Here is a 19,774-nt window from a genome sequence, read left to right on the forward strand (position 1 = left end):
CACGGCATATTAAATGCATAGTAGTTATTGTAAAAGCGATCCCGGTGAAATGGAAAACGTTTAGTGATTGACACGGCTATAATTGTTGGAGCTTGGGGCCACTTTGTGACAACTGACAACGGTAGACGAGCGGATAAACAAACATCGTAGGAGAACAGAAGATCTGGAAAGGGTGAAATTGCTGGATAAATGACAATAACAAAGGCTTGCCTAGTATAACTCCTTGGAATAAATAAAAGACAATTGAAAGTGAAAGAAAGAAATAAAGAATATGAGAGAAAGAGAGATTCAGAGACAATAAACAAAAAGAAAGATATAGGGGGGTAGAAATATAGAGAGTGCAAGAAAAGGTGAGTAAGAGACAGGAAGAGAGAAAAATGAAGAGAAAGATGTTGAGCATGATAGAGTGTGCGAGAGAGAAGGAAAGGGAGAAGAATCAGAGAAAACGATGGGAGAGAGACAAAGAAAGACAAAAGCGAGGAGTTGGAAAGAAATTGGTAGAGTGGGAGGGAGACATAAACAGGTATACGAAAGATACAATGCAAAACAGAAAGATTAGAGAGGGAGAGAGAGGGAAAAACTGAATGTCTAGGGGAGAGAGAGAGAAGAAAAGGGAGACATAAAATTAAAGAGAATGTAAGAGATGGAATAGACAGAAAGAAAAAGAGAGAAAAGGAGAATTAAGGAAAGAGTGGGAGAGAGAGAATATAAGGGGTGGGATTGCCTCAGATGACAGCCGGGGTCAAAGCCTTTTCACATCCCCCTGTCGCCATCTCCCATTGTGTAAAGTGATTGACGCCCCTGTATGCCTTTGGGTGTTCACCCTTTATCCACTCGATTTCATACTTGTCATCCATTATAGACTAGTAAAAAAGAAAGAAAACAAAAACAAATAACCGCGGAACAATATCCCACTATATTTCAGGAAATTAAGATGTCTCGCCACCTTTCAAATATTCCTTAGAGAGTACGTCTTCTTTAGGAATATAATCTCCTTTTTCTGATATTTTTAAAAATATAAAAACCCTTTATTTTCGAAGATAGGGATTATTTTCCACCAGGTATTCTACAAAACGCACTTCGAAAACCTAAAATACGATTCGCGTTTTTGTTTCTCTCCAAAATATGTGTAATCCTGAAAGCGCTATCACGGTAGCTTTTTTTTCCAGCGCTCTTACAGCTCGATGTTATTGTTATTCCCATCTAACCGAAAATAATAATTATAAGTACACTTTGATTGGAAGTACTGCTTGGGATTCTTGTGGTATGATGAAATAACCAGCAAAAGTTTTTGGTTTATTTTAAAAAGTAGTGCATTGAGTCTTGTTTCTCCTACGAAGATGAACTTTTGGAACATTTTAATTTTTGTTCAGGTGCATATACTAAGCTCACTGGGGAAAATATGAAATACAAAAGTCACCTTTTATCTCTTTACGCAGCTGATAGGTAACTACTATAGGACCGAATCCTTCCAATAATGTTTTTAAAAAAAGAAGATTCGAATGATTAAACCAATTTCATTGTGTACTGAAGAAGTGAAACGTGAGGGCTCACCTTTCTAAAAATTAATCAAGTTTTGTTTGCTTTTTAATGAATAAAGAGTCTATTTGAAACACTCCTTAATAGAAGTGATTCATTAATAAGATTACACTCCCTTATAATTCTACGAAGAAAAGATGTTTTATGATTCTCATTTTACTCGTTTTCATTGTAAATATATTGCTGACTCTCGCGTTTTTGTTTTGTTGGAAAGAGAATGCCCTTTATAAAGAAAGGATAAATAATGTTTTACACCTTTCGTAATGCAGCGTGAACATCATGTTCTTTTAGCATTGTTCGTCTTTGCTTTTGTGTGTTTGAAGTGTCCCGGTGCAAACTTGAATTCAAATGGTCTCATCTCTTTCTCGAAACTCTAGAACATGTCAAGATGATAATCATCCCCGGAGGTTGTGAAGGACCCAATCAGACCATTCAATCCTTGAACTTCTTCAACATTATATCCTAAGAGCTCTTGATCTATATGTACTCAAGGAAAAAGGATGGCGTCACACCCTGCAAGTAACATGCATGTAACCTGCCATATAGCTTTCTTTCCATGCTACTATTATGTGAAAAAACAGAACGATTGCTTAGCTTAAATCAAGGTTCCCCACTGCTGTCCTCCATTTTTAAATATTTTAAAATATTTTAAAAAATGTTTCCGCCAGGACATTCTTTTTCACTCTTTGCAAAAAAAAAAGAAAATCAAAATGCAGGACAGCAATGGAGAACTTTTATTTATTATGCAGTCGTTATTTGTTTCTCTCCCTTCCTTTTAGCTTTGTTTTTATTACATTGAGACTTGCAAGGACTGCTGTGTAAACTTGATTTATTCACTTGATCTAATTATTTGATAATCTTCATTTTGAATGTTATAGTAATAATCAGATTCATATAATGGCGTTAAATAAACTACTTATGAGTATGATATTAGTACGTTGACCAGTGAACACTGTGAATGCCAATGTTCTGCTCTGTTATAAATATTATATTTATTACTGCTAATTGATGATTTACCATTATCATATTGTCATGGTTATTGTTTTTCAGTTTTAAACTTGTTTTAGAGTAGATAAAGTAGCGAGAGATGGTAATTAAAAAGGACGAAATTGAAATAATTTTACGTAAACATTGAAGGTGAGTTACATCCGAACTAACTTACGCAGATGTCGTGCCAAATTGAATCTAACCCTGAAAGCTAAGCTATCCAAAATTCTTTTATTGGTTCTGGGCTGATATTGACTGCGTCTTGATCTTCTCGCCTCGGATCACGAGACTTCTTATCTCGTTCAATGATTCTAGTGATTAGGGCGCGAAGTGAAATCGAAGAGGTAATATGATTATCGAATTTCGTGTCTTTTCCCGCCGAGTTTGAGGATGTCGTCTGCTTGTTTTTGAAGTATCCCTGCGGAGATTATTGCCTCGATTCCCAGACTCCTTCGTGAAGAGTGAGATGGAAGGTGAAAGAGAGAGGGAGAGGAGGGAGGGGTGTGGATAGAGAGACATAGGGAGAAGGGAGAAGGAGGGAAAGGGATAAAAGAAATAAAGGAGAAAAGTGAGAGAGTCGGAGAGAGAGAGAGAGAGAGAGAAAGAGAGAGAAGAGAGAGTGTGTGTTTGTGACAGAGGGGCGGGGGGGGGGGGGGGGGAGTAGTGAGACAGGAGAAGAAGAGAGGAAATGTGTGGAGGGAGAGGGAGAGAGAGAGAAAGAAATGACATTTGATGTGCATTTTATGACTAATAATGTGCTTACAGTTATATGTATTTCATTCAAACTTGAGAAACTCATTGATATACATCAGTTCGGTAACAGACCAGGGTTATCTACTACACATTATCGTGTTGGCCTTTTACATCATCTTTATAAACATGCAGAAAACAACAGGTCTATATCAACTATTGTATGTACAGATTTTAAAAAGGCTTTTGATCGCTTGGATCACAATATTCTAATTGAAAAAATGGTTAATATGCACATAAGACCTTGGATAATAAGTTGGATCATAAGTTTTTTAGAATGTCGTAAACAAAGTACATTATATAATGGAACTCTGTCTGATATTAAATTTTGTCATGCCGGTGTTCCCCAAGGGACACGCCTTGGCCCAATTCTGTTTTCAATTATGGTTAATGATTTATGTGAAAATATTCCTATACATTATTTCAAATATGTTGATGATTTATCTTTAGTACAATGTCGTAAATCAACAGACGTTTCACAATTACAACCCATACTTAACTCTGTGCAATACTGGTCTCAATCAAACAATATGTCACTCAATCCTTTGAAGTGTTTTACCCTGCAGGTTACTTTTATGAAAAATCCTGCTCCTCCTGAAGTTCTTTCCATTAATGACTCTACTCTATGTAATGTACAAACTCTCAAAATTCTTGGAGTAATTATACAATCTGATTTAAAATGGAATATTTACATGTTAATGATTTAGTCAGAAAACTGTACATGTTGAGGAAACTTAAGAAATTCAACTTACCTTCTAAGGATTTAGTGACAATATACGTAGGTTATATACGACCAATTTTAGAATATTGTGCTCCCGCGTTCCATAGCAGTCTTACAGTAGAACAAAATAATAATCTTGAAAAAATACAACGTAGAGTATGTAAGATTATTTTAGGGCCTAGTTACATTACCTATTCTAATGCATGTCAAGTATGCAATTTACCAACTCTTGAGGAGAGGAGACTAGCACTTTGTAGAAAATTCGCGAAATCCCTTTCAAATCACTCTTTTTGTCAGACCTGGTTACCTAAGAAAAAACACTAATATCACTCTTCGCCGTATTCCCATTTATCAACAATTTTAATTAAAAACAAAAAGATTTAAAAATAGCCCACTGTCATTTTTAGTTGACATACTCAATAAAAGTTGAAGAAAAAAAAAATTGTTTTATTTTGTACTTTTATCGTTATTGCAGGTATACTAAGTGTTTGTCTCCTCCCCTCAGCAGGCTGTTTAAAATGTACCTATTTTGATCTTTGTACCATGCTTATATTGACTTTTATAGGACATTATTTTGTAAACAATTACAGCTGTATTTCTGGAAACTTGTGCAATGTGTTTATGGATTTTAGTTACAGAATCGAAGTCTTATTTTTGATATTGCTAGTTTTTTTACATGTATATATTTAAAAGTGCTATCTATTGTGCCGAACATGTAAACATGAATATTCCAGCCAAGGCTGTCCTTCATGTAAAATTATATTTGTATATGAATCATGTTTCTGCTCTAATAAAAACCATTTTTGAATTGAATTGAATTGAATTGAACTGCACAATCCACTTAGCTAAAGTGTGTTTTTCTAGTATAACGACTAATGCCGAATGCACCACTTCAAATCCAAATGCGAACACGTAGATTTCATGCTGATGCCTTTTGCCCAATATATCAAACTTCCAGCTTCTAGATTTTGACAATGTTTTAAAACGGAAATTACACATTCGGGTACCTCGCTGACCGATATCAGACTATTACGATCATCTCACTGCTCGACGGTGGATGTCGGGAATCGTGATGATGGAATAACAGTTTACCACCAATCAGACGCTCGCCCTTATTCTCTTCATCCCTCTTTCTGTTAATGCGCCTTTTGCACTTCTTTAATCAAATCGATCGGAAGAGATCGATATGTGACATTCACGAAAGAAGTGCTGGCGATTTCAAGTCGAAATTACGTCTTGTATTCCAAAGACTGACGTACGTTTTCTCGTTCCATTTATCATCTATCGCTGTACTAAAATGTAGGGTGTTTTTTGGAAATGAAGTGAAGTTATGTCATGGTTTGGACCTGAAAAAGATGGTGGCGGTTTTTGTTAGAAGGGAGGAGGGAGCAGGTTAAGGAAATGTTAAATGAAGATTGTCATCAAAAGTTCACTACATGCACGTGTTGTGTGTATGCTAGAGGGAAAGAGGAAGAGGGGTGACAAAAGGAGAGAGAGAGAAAGAGAGAGAGAGAGGCGTTGAGGGGGGCTACATCAACAATAGAAGAAAAGAATAATAATTGCCCTAATATTGTCTTTAAATGTATTGCATAAGTGTTAGTATCACACAGTTCCTAGTAAATAAAACCAAGGAGTGACAATAATTGAGTCAAAATTCTGTTAACGACACAATAGAAATTACTGGCCTATACTAGTAGTCCATTGAAAACATGAGTGAAGTTAGAACTCCATCCATTCTGAATAATGTGGCGTATCCATATATTGGGAGGGGTGATAACTGCACCTACCTGCATGGCATAGACCCTATGCAAGTTGTTCTGTTGTTTTTTCTTTCTTCTGGATCTTTAGATGAGTGGAGGGAGGGGGGAGGTTACGCCATCTACATCCTAAGCATACGCCAGTGCAATCGAGCAGGCAAACCAACCAAGCAACTCTTCGGGATGACGGACAAACCAATGGCATCGGAAATAATGAGAATTGGTGAAACGTGGGTAATGGTACGGAAGGAAAACATCCAGCGCCAATTAAAGAGCGGACCATTGATTCCCGAACCTACCTAACGCTGCAATCTTGTTTTCAACGACGGCTTTTTTTCCTTCTAAGTCGCTCATTTTTTATGCACATAAAACATTAACGACAGAGATATTTCAAAGTTTTATTCAAGCGATTTCCGGAAACAGGAAACGTTGGTAGTTGGAAAAATAATCTTTTGATGAAAATGAAAAATTGTTAAAAAAAGGTTCTAGATGAACTTTTATTTGTGTTTACATAAATCGTATTCAAAAAATTCTGAAGCAAACAAATGCAGAACAGTTTGTAATATACAACACAACTCACTGTAAGCATTAGAAAAGGCCTATAGAATAGTCAATTAGTACATAATATCGAAGTTTATGGAGTCTTCTCCCCTAAAACCCTTGCAAACTATTACACTCAACATGTTAACATGTTTTTATGTTTCAATAGCCAGTATGCTGCATACACTATTTGCTGATTTTATTAAACAACCTCTGCCAGTTACATCATAGATTTCACGTACACGTATTACATAATGTACTTTGTATACGTAATGTAAGTATATGAAATCGCTTATATTCGTTTTGACTGATGTTGATATGGAAATACCAAAATGCTGAAAACTCGTAGTCGATATCAACTTTGGGGCGTATTTTTTGCCATCGTCGCAGCTTCCCGGCTATGACTAATTTGACATATGCGAATCTTCTATCCGAGACATTACGGATGCTGGTGCATGTGACCATTACCATGGCAACCAAAGATGCGATCCGAGTGGAGCACCTCTCTTGTCCAGACATGGAACTTGATCACTACGACGATTATAACCGACGGCAAAAAGTCTCGAAATACAGATGCAACTTATGCGTTTATAGCTCAAAAGGCCCGGTAAGATATCGTTCCTCACTACATCATGTACACGCAACAAATTTCCTTTTGGACCAATAACAAATTTGAATTGAATACATGGAGTTTTTTCATCTTTTTCTATTGTTGTTATATATAATACAGTCAAGTGTATCTTGAAGTTAAAAGGTGAGTGGTATGGGGGAGGGTGAACCTGCAAAGGCTGTCAAATGTAGCTATTCGTGCCGTAAGCCTACATAATGATAAATGCATTTCCTTTTCTATGTAATGAAACATCTCCAATGTCGACGCCGTCTTTAGGTTGAAGCAGTCAAAAGAAATGGCCAAGATTATCTAGAACTTGCAGATAATCTAGAGAGAAAGCGGTCTACAGCGCAACCATAGTAGCCACCTATCCGGACAGCGGTAGGGTTGAGAAGCTACTAAGGGGCAGGGCACGTAACGCCAAGATAGATGATGATTATGGACAACTTTCTTCAATATATCATCGAGAACAATCCACTACCCACGCTCCAGCACACAAAAGACAAACTCAGGGAAGACCTCCCCTAAAAGCCGGAAGTAACCACTACCACCATAACGAAGGCTGTTGACGCCATGCTTGTGACACTTAAACCCGATGCATGCTAGAAACGCCGCACGTGTCCTCCAACAACGGAGAAAGTATGCAGAGTGGTTTCTCGAACACGGAGTTTTTGGCCAACTGCGTCTTAATTCTTCATAGACGAGTGTGGGTAAAATATCTGGACACGTTGCACCCAAGGGAGGACACCTAAGAGGTATCCCCGCAAAGAGGGTCGTACCAGGTCCATGGTGAACGGGATTGTAACTGCAACGTCACGTTCGCCGTTTCCGCAGCAGTCTCGTGCATCATGATATGGATTTCGAGACTTTCACCCGAGCAATTTTTGAGCGGTTCCTTCCCGCAAAAGTTGCAGAGTGCAATATGTCATGTTCCCTGATGATGTCCCTATCCTCTTGATCTACGGCAAAGTCAGGCCTCACATGCAAGCTGAGCTCCGATAGAGCAGGGGCGGCGGGGCGTCTTCCAAAGTGGGAGTGCACCAACACAAAAAGGGCACTTTCTGGAGAGAAAAAGGGGCACCTACAAAGGGAAACTTCACAGTGAGCATACACCATTTTCAGACATTGGTATAACCCCTACATCAACATGAATGTGAATACACTAACAAGGGATGACATCAATGTTTGTTTTTCTGTGTACGTGGTACAAGATACTGCTTAAGCAACATACTTTGCAGTTGGGTGTGATGATCTGAATATTTATCTTCTAGCAAGCGAAGTGAGCGAGCTAAAATGTTAAGATTTGTGAGGTCGCAGTGCGAGAAAATCTTATCTTATCGAAAGGACAAAAAACAAACCATGATGAGTTTTAAGCACAATGTAATGAAGAAAGACTGAAAAGTTAGTAACATAATTATATCAACTATAAATACGAGAGAGCATAGCGAGTGACCTCTAGGGAAAATAAAGAAAAAGTCGCTTTGAATTAGGAGTGCATGTTATAGAGCAGGCCTTCTCAACTGGCGGCGCGCGCGCCACTCGTGGCGCTTGCAGTCAGTCAGAGTGGCGCGCGGCTGTTCCAATATATATATATATATTTTTTTTTTTTTAAATAAAAAAAACTCAGCAAAATCAAAAAGTCGCAGTCGAAGTTGAGCCCAAAATGTAAGCAAGCCATTTTGTTTGTTTGATTTTCACTTCATTTTGACATTTTCCGTGTTTATTGCACCAAAATAACTACATTATAAATTAACTTCCAGTGTAGATTTTATTTCACATCAATATGAAAATATGATTGATGTTTTATGGAACAAAAAGGTGTTAAAAATGCCACATCTGGGCCTTAAAAAAGCCCTAAAATCCACTAGCTTCCGGGAGCTTAGCCCCCTGGACCCCACCCGGTATCGGCACGGTCTCTACGCTCCCTCGCAACACAGTCACCAAACATACAGGTTGGCACTTCAACCTCAATAAATTTTTGTTTTGGCGCTTCTAATAAACTAGTTGAGAAGACCTGTTATAGAGAAACGAAAGAGGGCACTTATATTAAATGAAAAGTATGAAGATTTGTATAAAGAGCAGTATTAACAAAAATAAAGAATGTTGAACGAAAGAGAAATCATAAAATGCAATATTTCAGACAAAATAATAAGAAGATTGTAAAATGTGAAACCATAGAGAAAAAGAAAAAATAAATGAATATGAAACACTGAATATCCGAATGAACATCGAGCCTCATACTATGATTATGAGGTCTAATTTTAATTTGAATGACCCGATTCCGAAAGAGGTTGCCCATAGCCGAAAATGAAACCGCAATTCGGCAAGGAATTTTCCTCCCACTCAACATTTGCGAAATCGCATTTCCAAATTGACTGAACCCAGCTCTAATTTGAATGTGAATGTTTAAAAAATTCGGTGTCTCGAAACGAAATTGAATGCAAAAGGTCTAAAAAATAAAGTGGAGAAAATTTGCTCGAACATGAATGCACGTTAATGAAATTGATTGCTGCTTTGACGAATTCGGCCCGAAGAACCTATATTATTTTAAATATTTTGTTTTAATTATGCAAGGTGATGACTTCTCAAGTGATTCACCTCGTTAAACCTTCTTCAATGCCTGAAGATTACCAGAGCTTTGTGTGGAACAGGAGTGGTTTCACTGATATCAACCAACCAAGGTTCTTCCTCCACGGTTCCTCATTCGTCGGGAAAAGCGGTCGAGAAAACCAACGTAGGAGAGAAAGAAGCAGTGAGGGCAGAGGTTTTGGACAAGGCCATTATATTGGACGAAAATCTTCTTTTGTGAGGAGAACGATGGGATAAGTAGAGGTTTTATGGTAGTTTAAGAACAGTGTTGACGTTAAAACTAGATCAAGAACATGCATTCCTACTGGCTCCAGCCCACGAGACCAAGAGCCTGCGAGACCGACAGCTTGCGAGACGCACAGCCAGGAAGACCGAAAATGTCGGTCTTACCGGCCTTTGGAATAGTTATTTCACTTATTATTGTCATTTCTATGGCAAATTTTAATAAGCCTGAAGGTAATTAAATTCCTTAGATGTTTCTTCCAAGATCCTTTTCAGTTTTCTGTCATGTACAGTATCAACTTTGTTTTTGGATACGTTACCCTTTCGGAAAAGCATCTTGCATACCTTCGGGTCGCCAGGGGGGAAATATGCATTAGATTTACCAATATTAAGAACTTGCCTATAGAATCATCAATATAAATCATCACGTGATAAAAAATCTGCATAGACACATTGACAGAAAAACAAAGAGCGAACAACGCGCTGAATTTATTCACTTTCCGCAGGATGCGTTGTGTCTGTGGGGATACTTGATGAACGTTGGCTAAGGGTATGCCGGCGTGAAACATCACGTGGCTTACAATCCAAATAGAATGCTACCGGATTTCTCCGGAGAGCCGTAAGGGAATGAGCGATGCATTAATGTAAATGCGCCGTTTTCTTGTGCGACATGAAACATAAGATCAGTCGGCTATCGGCACGGTAAAATAGAAAGCATCGCCGAAGGGATATGCATGAAATTTGATACATTGTAATAGTAATTTGTCCTTGTCCTTATAGCATTATTAGAAGTATTTCATATCAAGCTAAAAGTCTCATTTACAAATTCCATCTCATTTTTCGTGATAATAATAACAATTCTAACATTGATAGCAATGTGGACTGATAATCAAAACGCTTATCGTTTGTAGTAAGATTTTCTTACGTATCGCTCTTTATTCTTTCTTGTCCAGTTCCCTATGTGCCCCCGTTTTTGAAAAATATTGTTCCTGTCTGGTATCGTTCATTCTGTCTTTCCTACCTTTGTTTGTTTTTCTTTCTCTTTTCATCCTTCCATCTTTCTTTCCTTATTCTTTTTCTTCTTTCTTGGATTTTACTTCTTTAAATATTATTTTAATCGTCCGGGGCCTATTCACGACAAGCTTTGTTTTGCTGTATTCCCGTCCACCGTTTGAAATATAAAGTTAGGGATTTATTCTGTATTTCATTTTTGTCGTGTTCAACATCGGACATATTTAATAGATGTATGTTTACATCGTTCTCTAAATGATGAAAATGGCATTATTGTGTTTATAACATAATTTATCTCATATATATTATATACATGTATATTTCCATAGATGTCTACAAATCTTTTTTTTCTGCCGACGGCTTTGAAGTCACTTACTTTACTTTAATCATGTTTATTTATTAGCTAATAATGTATGAACTCTTCTTTTATTCATTGGTTTTGTGCAGAAATGTGATTAAAAACAAATGCATGAGATTTAACGTTCATTAAGGCTTCATATTATTATTTTTATTGAATCTTTCATACACTCTAGGCAAATACTAACCAGCAAGATGAAGTGAATTAACAGTGCAAAACCTACAGGGGATTGATTATCACGTGAAATAGAGGTCCCTCTGTCATGTTGGTATTTCTAAAGATAATTGGGTCGAGTTGTCATTACTCACTCTAGCGCCGCCCCTGAATGCATAATTATGCACCGTCCGATAGCAAATGTTTTTGATTTTCATCAATAATAGAATGTTGTGTGAAGTTTTCGTTTGTCATACTAAGTCTCTTCTCTGGAAATCTCTAACAAGGTTCACCATTATGACAACTGTGGTCATTGCTCCATCAAGTCACGTCGAATATAATTATATTCAACTTTATTCAAAAAAGTTTTCAGACAGAAAGGCATCACGCCTCTTAAAAAGAACTATCTACCATTCCATCTATTTTGAAATATACTCATAAATATGGAGAGAGAGAGAGAGAGAGAGAGAGAGAGAGAGAGACAGAGAGACAGAGAGACGGAGACAGAGAGAGAGAGACAGAGAGACAGAGAGAAAGAGAGAGTGTGTGTGTGTGCGTGTGTGTATGTGTAAATTATTTATATGAAAAAAAGTGTGTGAGAGACAGGGAGAGAAAGAGAGGGGGAAGTAGAGAGAAAGAGAGAGAGAGAGAGAGTAAATTTGAATACAAACTCTTGCAAAATTAAAGTTACATTTATTATGTACTACTACCTATGCCTTCAAAATTGGAATATATTTCAAAAGCATGAGATAATGGAGATGAGGATCCCGATTTTTTTCTTCATCTAAAAGGGAGATAAAGTCAGCCGTAAAAGCTCCGATTCCTCTTGACGCTCTTATATCGGAGTTTGTGTAACTAGTGGGGATTATGATCAGATGGTATGTTTTATGGCTAGTGGGAGATTTCAGTCGTAAGCTTTAAAGATGGAAAGAGCCCCTTAATCCGCGCGGGTAATGGAAGTTAGCATTCATAAGTGACATGTGCGACTCTAAACCGCAGCGGCAAATGGGACTTAGGCTTCAAAATGTGACACTAATGAGTCCGAGGGAGCGATCTTATCGGCATCTCCCGAGCATCCTCTGCGCTAGACGTTATAATTATATTCTGCGCTTCAAATGTTGCGACCGCGGAACTTTTTTGTTTTTTTCACAACCGTTCCATGTCATTACTGTTTAATACAATTAAATTACTAAATGTAATTTGGGTGTCTCTGATGTTATTCGGTGTCCATGCTGTTGTTTGGTGTTCCTTGAAGCGTGTTTAGGCTTCACAGTGACCACATGCTCAACATGTGCGTGTTCACTATACTCCAATCCATGACACCTATGACTCTATATGGTCTGGGGGGTGTTTCATGAAACAATTAGTCGGTGGTTTTCACCGACTAATATCATGTTCACCGACAATTTAGTCAGCGCTGACTAAATTTGACCAATCACAGGCCTGGAAAATAGTTGGTGACAAAAGAATTGTCGGTGAACATGATATTAGTCAGTGAAAAGCACCGACTAATTCGTCACCGTTTTCACGAAGTGTCCCAAGAGCGTTTTAGCGTACAGAAACAAATTTTGAGATAAACGCGTTTAAAGTTTCACTTTTTTACAATCGCTGTTTTCACGGGGAAAAAGTATGTGATGGTATTCATTTTTTTGGATATCTTGATAGTACACTATCTACAGAATGAAATGATATAAGTTTTAAGTGGAAATAATGTTTATTTAAACAATAATTAGACCTCAATCACAGAGGACAGTCAGAGGACAGTTCGTGAAAACGAAAAACTTGACATCCACGCTTAGGCTCGTCTTCACGTAGTGGCCCCGCAGCTTACGCGGCCCCGTTTCCCCTGTTGGTTATGTGAAATTTCGTTTTTACGAACCGTCCCAGTTGACGTGCGCGCTGTGCAAAGCAATGCCCATTTGCGTACCCCCCCCCCCCCCCCCACCCATAAAAATATATTTGTCATACCTAGCTGATTCTGTTTCCTCGAAATCACAGCACTATATTCAATGTTAGACTCGCATATCACTCTGCCCCATCCAGAAATTCATCTTGAATCCTTCACATAATGCAGGAAATGCAATAATTTGTTAGTGACTCTGAATGCCTGTTATGGAAATTCTATATACTGTCCTGCTTCATATGTGATTTAAGTTTAATTGAATATTTTTGTCAATGATCAATAGCATATTTGTATACTTTTTGTTTGGGGGGGGGGCACCCCAAGCATTATGTACAACTTCTTCTCAATTCTTTCTTTCTTTCTCTCTCTCTCTCTCTCTCCTCTCTAGCTCTCTCATGCAAACAAGAACATCCCCCTCCTCTTTCTTTCTCTCTCTTTATCTCTCTTTTTGTCGTTTATTACCCCTCTTTGTTGTCACATAAGTCATTATCATTTTAGTACATTACTCTCTCAGACACATTTCTCCTATAAACAAATCTAACTAAATAAGAATAAACGTTGAGTAGCACAAAGCAATCAAATCTTAAGATTAATACTTTCGTCTTGATTATGACTGCATTTATTTCTTTGCAATATACAGTAACTGGAATCGTTTTTGTACAGTTCATTTCACAATTACATGTACAATCATTAAAAATTGATAAATCATAATAATAATAATAATAATAATAATAGCCTAATAGTTCACTCAAAATTTTATTAAACTGAAACGGAAATTCTTTTTGCCCAATTGATCGTGAACCCGGCAGCCACTGAGCAGCGCCAGATCGACGTTGCTCTATCCCTTATTGTTGAACGTCAAACAAGGTAGCATCAACTCCCATCTTTTAACGTCTTTTGGTATGACGCGGCCGGGATTCGAACCCACGACCTCCCAGTTGTGAGGCGGACGCTCTACTGACTGAGCCAACACTCCGGTGTAATGAATCATTTTTGAATATCAAAATTGCAACTTATTTAACTGTAGCCCACACTCATGGCAAAAAATACAACATGGTAGCTCTATAAAGAAGGGGGGGGTACCGGTGTTCTTGGAAAATTCTGAAATGCAAATTCACAAGGCCACTGATTAGGGGGAGGGAGGGTTACAATATAGTTTGAGTACTGCCACAATGGAAGAGGAGCTTAAAAGAAAATCATTAATTATTTATATTTTTTGTGTATGACATACAAAGTTGTCAGCTGCATACGTCCCTGTTGCCTCATAAAATTGCAGATCTGAGATTTACATAGATGTTGTAATCTAACTTTTCAAACATTATTTCTTATTCTATGTCTGATTTCTTTCAAATTTCACCAGTCCATTACACTCATTTTGTTCTGCTTTAACATAAATCAACTTGTTACAAAGGTTGGATTGCCCTTTGAAATATAAACTATTAGCAATTAATATTAGTCCTACATGCCAAATCCTTCTAAAAACATACAACACTGTAAGTTTATGGGATTAACACTGTAAGTTTATGGGATTAAAACTTCTTACATGCAACTTTCATATGATGGATGACCTTAGTCTGTGCTGTTCTTAGTGAGGAAGGAGGGAGGTTGTCACTGTCAAAATAATAATAACAATATGCTCAAGGCGCTCCAACTATTACCCTGGCTCTGCTGGGCAGCCGCTTTCGGTGCTCACAGCAGAGTGGCAAATGTAGATTAATATCTTGCCAGAAGACATTACTGCTGTGGCGGGACTTGAACCATGGATCCTGTGATCCACAGTCCAACGACTTATCCACTAGACCACAAAACCTCTAAATGGAGGCACATTCGGAGTCAGAGTCTCCTGTCAGCGTTGCAGTCCCCATCCAGTCCACATCCATCTAGCTCATAGTGACTCTTGAACCCACCCTAAGCCTTCCGTTATATCGAAGATCTCGTTTCTTGCCACAATTGATCTCTCCATCACGATCCCACCTAACAATAACTTCTGTATTTTTGTCCATCCTAAGAGGTAATTGACAAAAGATTGTTACAATCAAGTGATCAATAACTCTGTTCAATGATAAGTAGAGAGGATATAGTAATTTTATTTCATAAAACAGGAACGAAACCTAGAAACGGGTATTAAATAAAAAGTGGTTTTACTCTGTGCTAAATTGATATTTTGAAATATACAGTAACTATAAATAAAATCAGAATATGAATTTAAGGTCTACTTTTAACAGAAAAAAAGCGAAGCATGCACCAAGTAGAAAAGCAGATTTGCAATTGTTTTATAAATACTGTTGCACCATTTATTCACTTAGAATGCAATTTGTGACATTGTGGCACTAAATTCCTGGTAGGAAATCAGAGTGGTATAACTCCTATTTAAAAATATGAATGGCTTTCCTGTGTTCAACACTTTTAGGTTGGGAGGATTGGTATATTTTTTTAAAAACTGTGACAGCATACTCCATGGTCTGTATGGTACTATTGTATTCCATTTCAATACAAAATGTAGCGGACATCTATACAGTATTTATCAACCACTGAAGATGATATGATAGGGTTCCATATGTATTACTGGGTTTGTTGTCAATCATTGAATTGATATGTTCATATCTAAAGAAGATATAAAATCTGCAGGTTATCAGCAAATTTGTGATGAATGTTATAAACCCAGTAAGTAACAATGAATGCACTTGCATGTACTTGTCTGCCAGATTGAAAGAAACTTTATTATATCAACTTTCAGAAAGACCACTCAATAAGGATCAATATTCAAAGTTAGTCAAGTGTATAATATCAGTCATTATTATTTATGGTGCAATTATCGCATAAAGACACACGTGATGTAGCAGCGGGTAATATAAGAGCATATTACCATACGTTTCACATCTGGGTACTTGTACATGATACATGTATAAGTGATACTTGACATATAAGAAGAGGATAATTGATAATAATAACATTGACTGGCTCACATTTTGGTTGATATGAGACAATATTGCCCTCAACATAACCATATTGCCCTCGTCTTTGACCCGGCCAATATGATTATATTTGGGCAATATAGTTTCATATTCCCATTAAAGCCAGTCAAAATTATAAAAATATTTCATATATAAACAATATAAAATGCAACAAATTAGGTTAAAACTTACCTTTGATGACTGAGGGGACTTAGCTATTCAGTTGGTCGGTCTGTCAGTCGTTTGGTCTGACCCCCAAAACCGTGGTATTGGAAAAGCAATCAGTTCAAGGGCAGAGGGTGAAGATGCTGGGTTAAAAGGAGAATATATTTGATAACTCATGATGGATGCAGAAAACCCTTAAAAAATTACAGGCATCAGGTTAATGCATATTATTTTATTTTTTCTGTGATGAAACAACACAAATTAGTGTAACTCTCCTTCTTCACCCCCTTCCCCCTATGAAAAAAAGACAATAAGAAAAATACAAAATATAAGATGAAGCCTGTCATGTTGTAAGTTGATACACCATAAGTAGCTCAAACATGACATGTTGGCAAAATGAATGTCTGTCACGCACATTAAAGAGCGAGGAATTTGTGTTTGATGCCTTACAATACCATCAACTGCCTAAAACCTTTCAAAGCAAGATCAGTCATGCGTTTATGAAAAAAAATTGAGTGTTTGGGAACCCGTCTTCTTTGGAGGGCCCTCCTAGCACCCCCACCACTTTGCGCACATTAGAAAATTTCTTCCCAGCATAGTTTTGTCCATGGATCATCGTTATGTAAATGAAAATAGTTCATTTGTTTGCTAAAGATTGACCCCTCCCCCTCGCCAGCCCAACTCCCAATCTATAACTTTTCTTTTGGAGCTAATTTCCTTACCACACATACCTTGTCAATTTGCTAAAAGCTCTCCACATCAGCGGCACAAACTCCTACATGGACATCAACCACTGGGGGTGCTAGTGGTCCCTCATCTCTTGCGTATCCCAGCTGTCTATTCTACTGGTAAACTATGAAAAAATATGAAAAGTATTTGTTTAATTTTTCTGCATTTGTTCAAAAAAGCCACTTCATCTCACGGTTGAATATCCCTTTAACTTATTAGCAAGCACATCATTATCTAAAGCAATTAAGAAGACCTTGCATAATTAAGTCTCAGTCTTGCAAACATGGGATGAAACAACCCAAATTAGTGCTAACTCCCCCCCCCCCCCCCCCTCACAACGTGACGGACATGTGCGCTATACCAGAAGCAACTACGGTAGTACTATTATTATAAGCAAACCCCCCCCCCCCAACAAAACAAAAAGCCCGTCATCCTCTAAGTCCAAGGCAAAAGGTACACCTTAAGTAGCTCAACCACAACTTTGGTGGCAAAATGAAATTATCATGCACAATAAAGAGGGAGGAATTTGTAGTGGACGTCTTCCCATACCATCAGCTTTATCTTTGTCTTTAAAGCAAATTAATTAAGAGCAGGCATGCGTTTATGAGCATAAGGCCGAGTGTATAAGAAGCCGCTCCAGCCTATGCTAGGTTGACCCCCCCCCCCCCCATCCATTAGTACCTCAACAACATGCTTAAAGCTCTCCACGTCAAACTCCTACTTAGACATCAGCCACTGGGAGTGCTAGTGATGGTCCTCTCAGCCGGCTATTCTACTGGTAAAACCGGGAAGAAACATGAAATGTATTTGCTTCATTTTTCTGCATTTGCTGAAATTAAGCCACTTCATCTCAATTCTCATGGTTGGATTTCCCTTTAAATTATTAGCAAGCATTCAAGCATACCTGGCTTTACTATTCAAGTCTCAGTCTCGTATTTATAACATGAACATGGAAAGAGCTTACGAGGGGGCCATGTAACATTTAAATCTAGTACTAGGAGTACGTAAGTACTAACGAAGTAGATCTAGACTCTAGGCTCGCGCTCGAGCCTAGACTCAACTCCTACGTCGCAATTGCAATTTTATGATTTGGCATTATCATATCAACATTGACATTGAATTTTAACCAAAATGTGCACTTGGCTAATTGGGCCTTGCCTTGGAGGCTTGGGCTGGTACTGCTTAATCAGTTAACACAGTTAATGTAAAATTATTATTAATGATATCTCCCCTGCCCTGGCCGCTAATATTTTTTTTACACGCTAGTCTGGCCAGTTTCGCCGTAATACTAGTAAAAGTGCGCTGGAGGTAAAGCCTACATATAGGCATGCACTAGGCCTACTGCAGTTTAACTTGATTGCTCTCTAGCTGAACGTTCGGTCGTTCGTGTCTCAAGCTTAGATCAAGATTAATGTAAAGTTCCTAAATTAAATTAAAATAGATTAAGTTTTTTAATTCCATCGCCCAATGGCTGAGATGGCCGTCTCATTTAAAAGGGCCAGCTATGTCTTTATCTGATGATTGTCATGCACGATGTACATGTTTATCATCATGCTCCTCGCATGTAGGCTGCTAGACTAATATTAGTCGTTTCAATGGTGTTTATCATAGAAATGGCCTGGCTAGCGTGTAAAAAAAAATTGCGCGCCCTGGCCTGGGCTTCACTCTTCAGCGAATTCGCCTTGTGACTCGTGACATTGTTGTTATTGCATGTAACTGCTCCTGCACTTATACATGTTCAAGCTTATCTAAGATACTGTGTTACTTAATACTTAGTAGCAATCTGTTGATAGTACTAGTAGTAGTAGGCGAGTACTACGTACTAGCCTACTAGTACTAGATCTGCATACTAGTACTAGACCGACAATACAACTCACGCAGAAAACAGTGCGTGGGACTGTAATGACCTATCTCGCCATTTCGTAACTTGATATCCGTTTAGAATATGAGTTTGTTTATACTGCTACAGACGATATTATTGAACGATGCATAACATTGTTTTAAAATAAGTGAAAATAATTACCTAGGGCTGTCAGATTCCTCTAACAATTCCGCCAGAAGCACCGGCATCTGTGACAAAGGCTTCGCGGAGCCGGTTCGTGTACGATTATCAATAGCAGACTACATTTGCGCGAAAGAGGCCACTTCGTGAAAACGGTGTTTGCCAGTTGTACCGCTTGTGATACGTTTCGTGACGTCACGTATGACGTAATTAAGCAAGATTAGACTTTGAAAATTACTGAAGTTGTAGACATTTATATACATTGCTCAAAAACGGTCAAAACTCGAAATTAAAAATTTCAACGATTTTGGCCACTGAGGCCACTTCGTGAAAACGGTGACGAATTGTTTCATGAAACACCCCCCAGGTGTTCCATCATGGAGCATATCGGTGCATATACCCCCAAACTAAAACACTATAAGATGTGTATCCTATACACCTTTGTACTAAATGAGCTCATCCCCTGAAAGATCCATATTATTTCTAATTATAAGATGATGACGTGGATCCTAATCAAATGATTGGTTGAGAGCGTACACGTGACCAGGCATTTAATTTGCCTAACACGCAATTTTGATTATGACCGTTCTTTATCAAATGCTAATGACCGGTCATTAGTAAAATCATGTTACAAAACATCATTTCATAAAATAAATAAAACAAAATCTTATAGAACAAAATATAATACGCATCATTTTATTCGGGCATTAGTAAAATTACCCACACTCAGTACCTTCAAAAAAAGTCCAAACACCCTCGGCTATCGCCTCGAACGTGTTAGACT

The 19,774-nt window shown here is 37.9% G+C and overlaps 1 long non-coding RNA gene across 2 annotated transcripts; it reads right to left on the reverse strand.

Annotated features, from left to right (window-relative positions):
* Positions 1–14,276: 14,276 nt before the first annotated feature.
* Positions 14,277–19,333, reverse strand: LOC115922322. Of its 2 annotated transcripts, none has more exons than XR_004063425.1 (5): positions 19,012–19,333; positions 17,670–17,763; positions 16,991–17,112; positions 16,287–16,402; positions 14,277–15,144 (listed from the first exon to the last, which is right to left on the reverse strand). It is a non-coding gene; the product is annotated as an uncharacterized LOC115922322 (long non-coding RNA). The 2 variants fall into 2 exon arrangements; XR_004063426.1 differs by having other exon boundaries at positions 16,982–17,112.
* Positions 19,334–19,774: the final 441 nt, after the last annotated feature.

This window comes from Strongylocentrotus purpuratus, unplaced genomic scaffold, assembly GCF_000002235.5.
Source record: "Strongylocentrotus purpuratus isolate Spur 01 unplaced genomic scaffold, Spur_5.0 spur5_scaffold_11, whole genome shotgun sequence".
Lineage (NCBI taxonomy): Eukaryota > Metazoa > Echinodermata > Echinoidea > Camarodonta > Strongylocentrotidae > Strongylocentrotus > Strongylocentrotus purpuratus.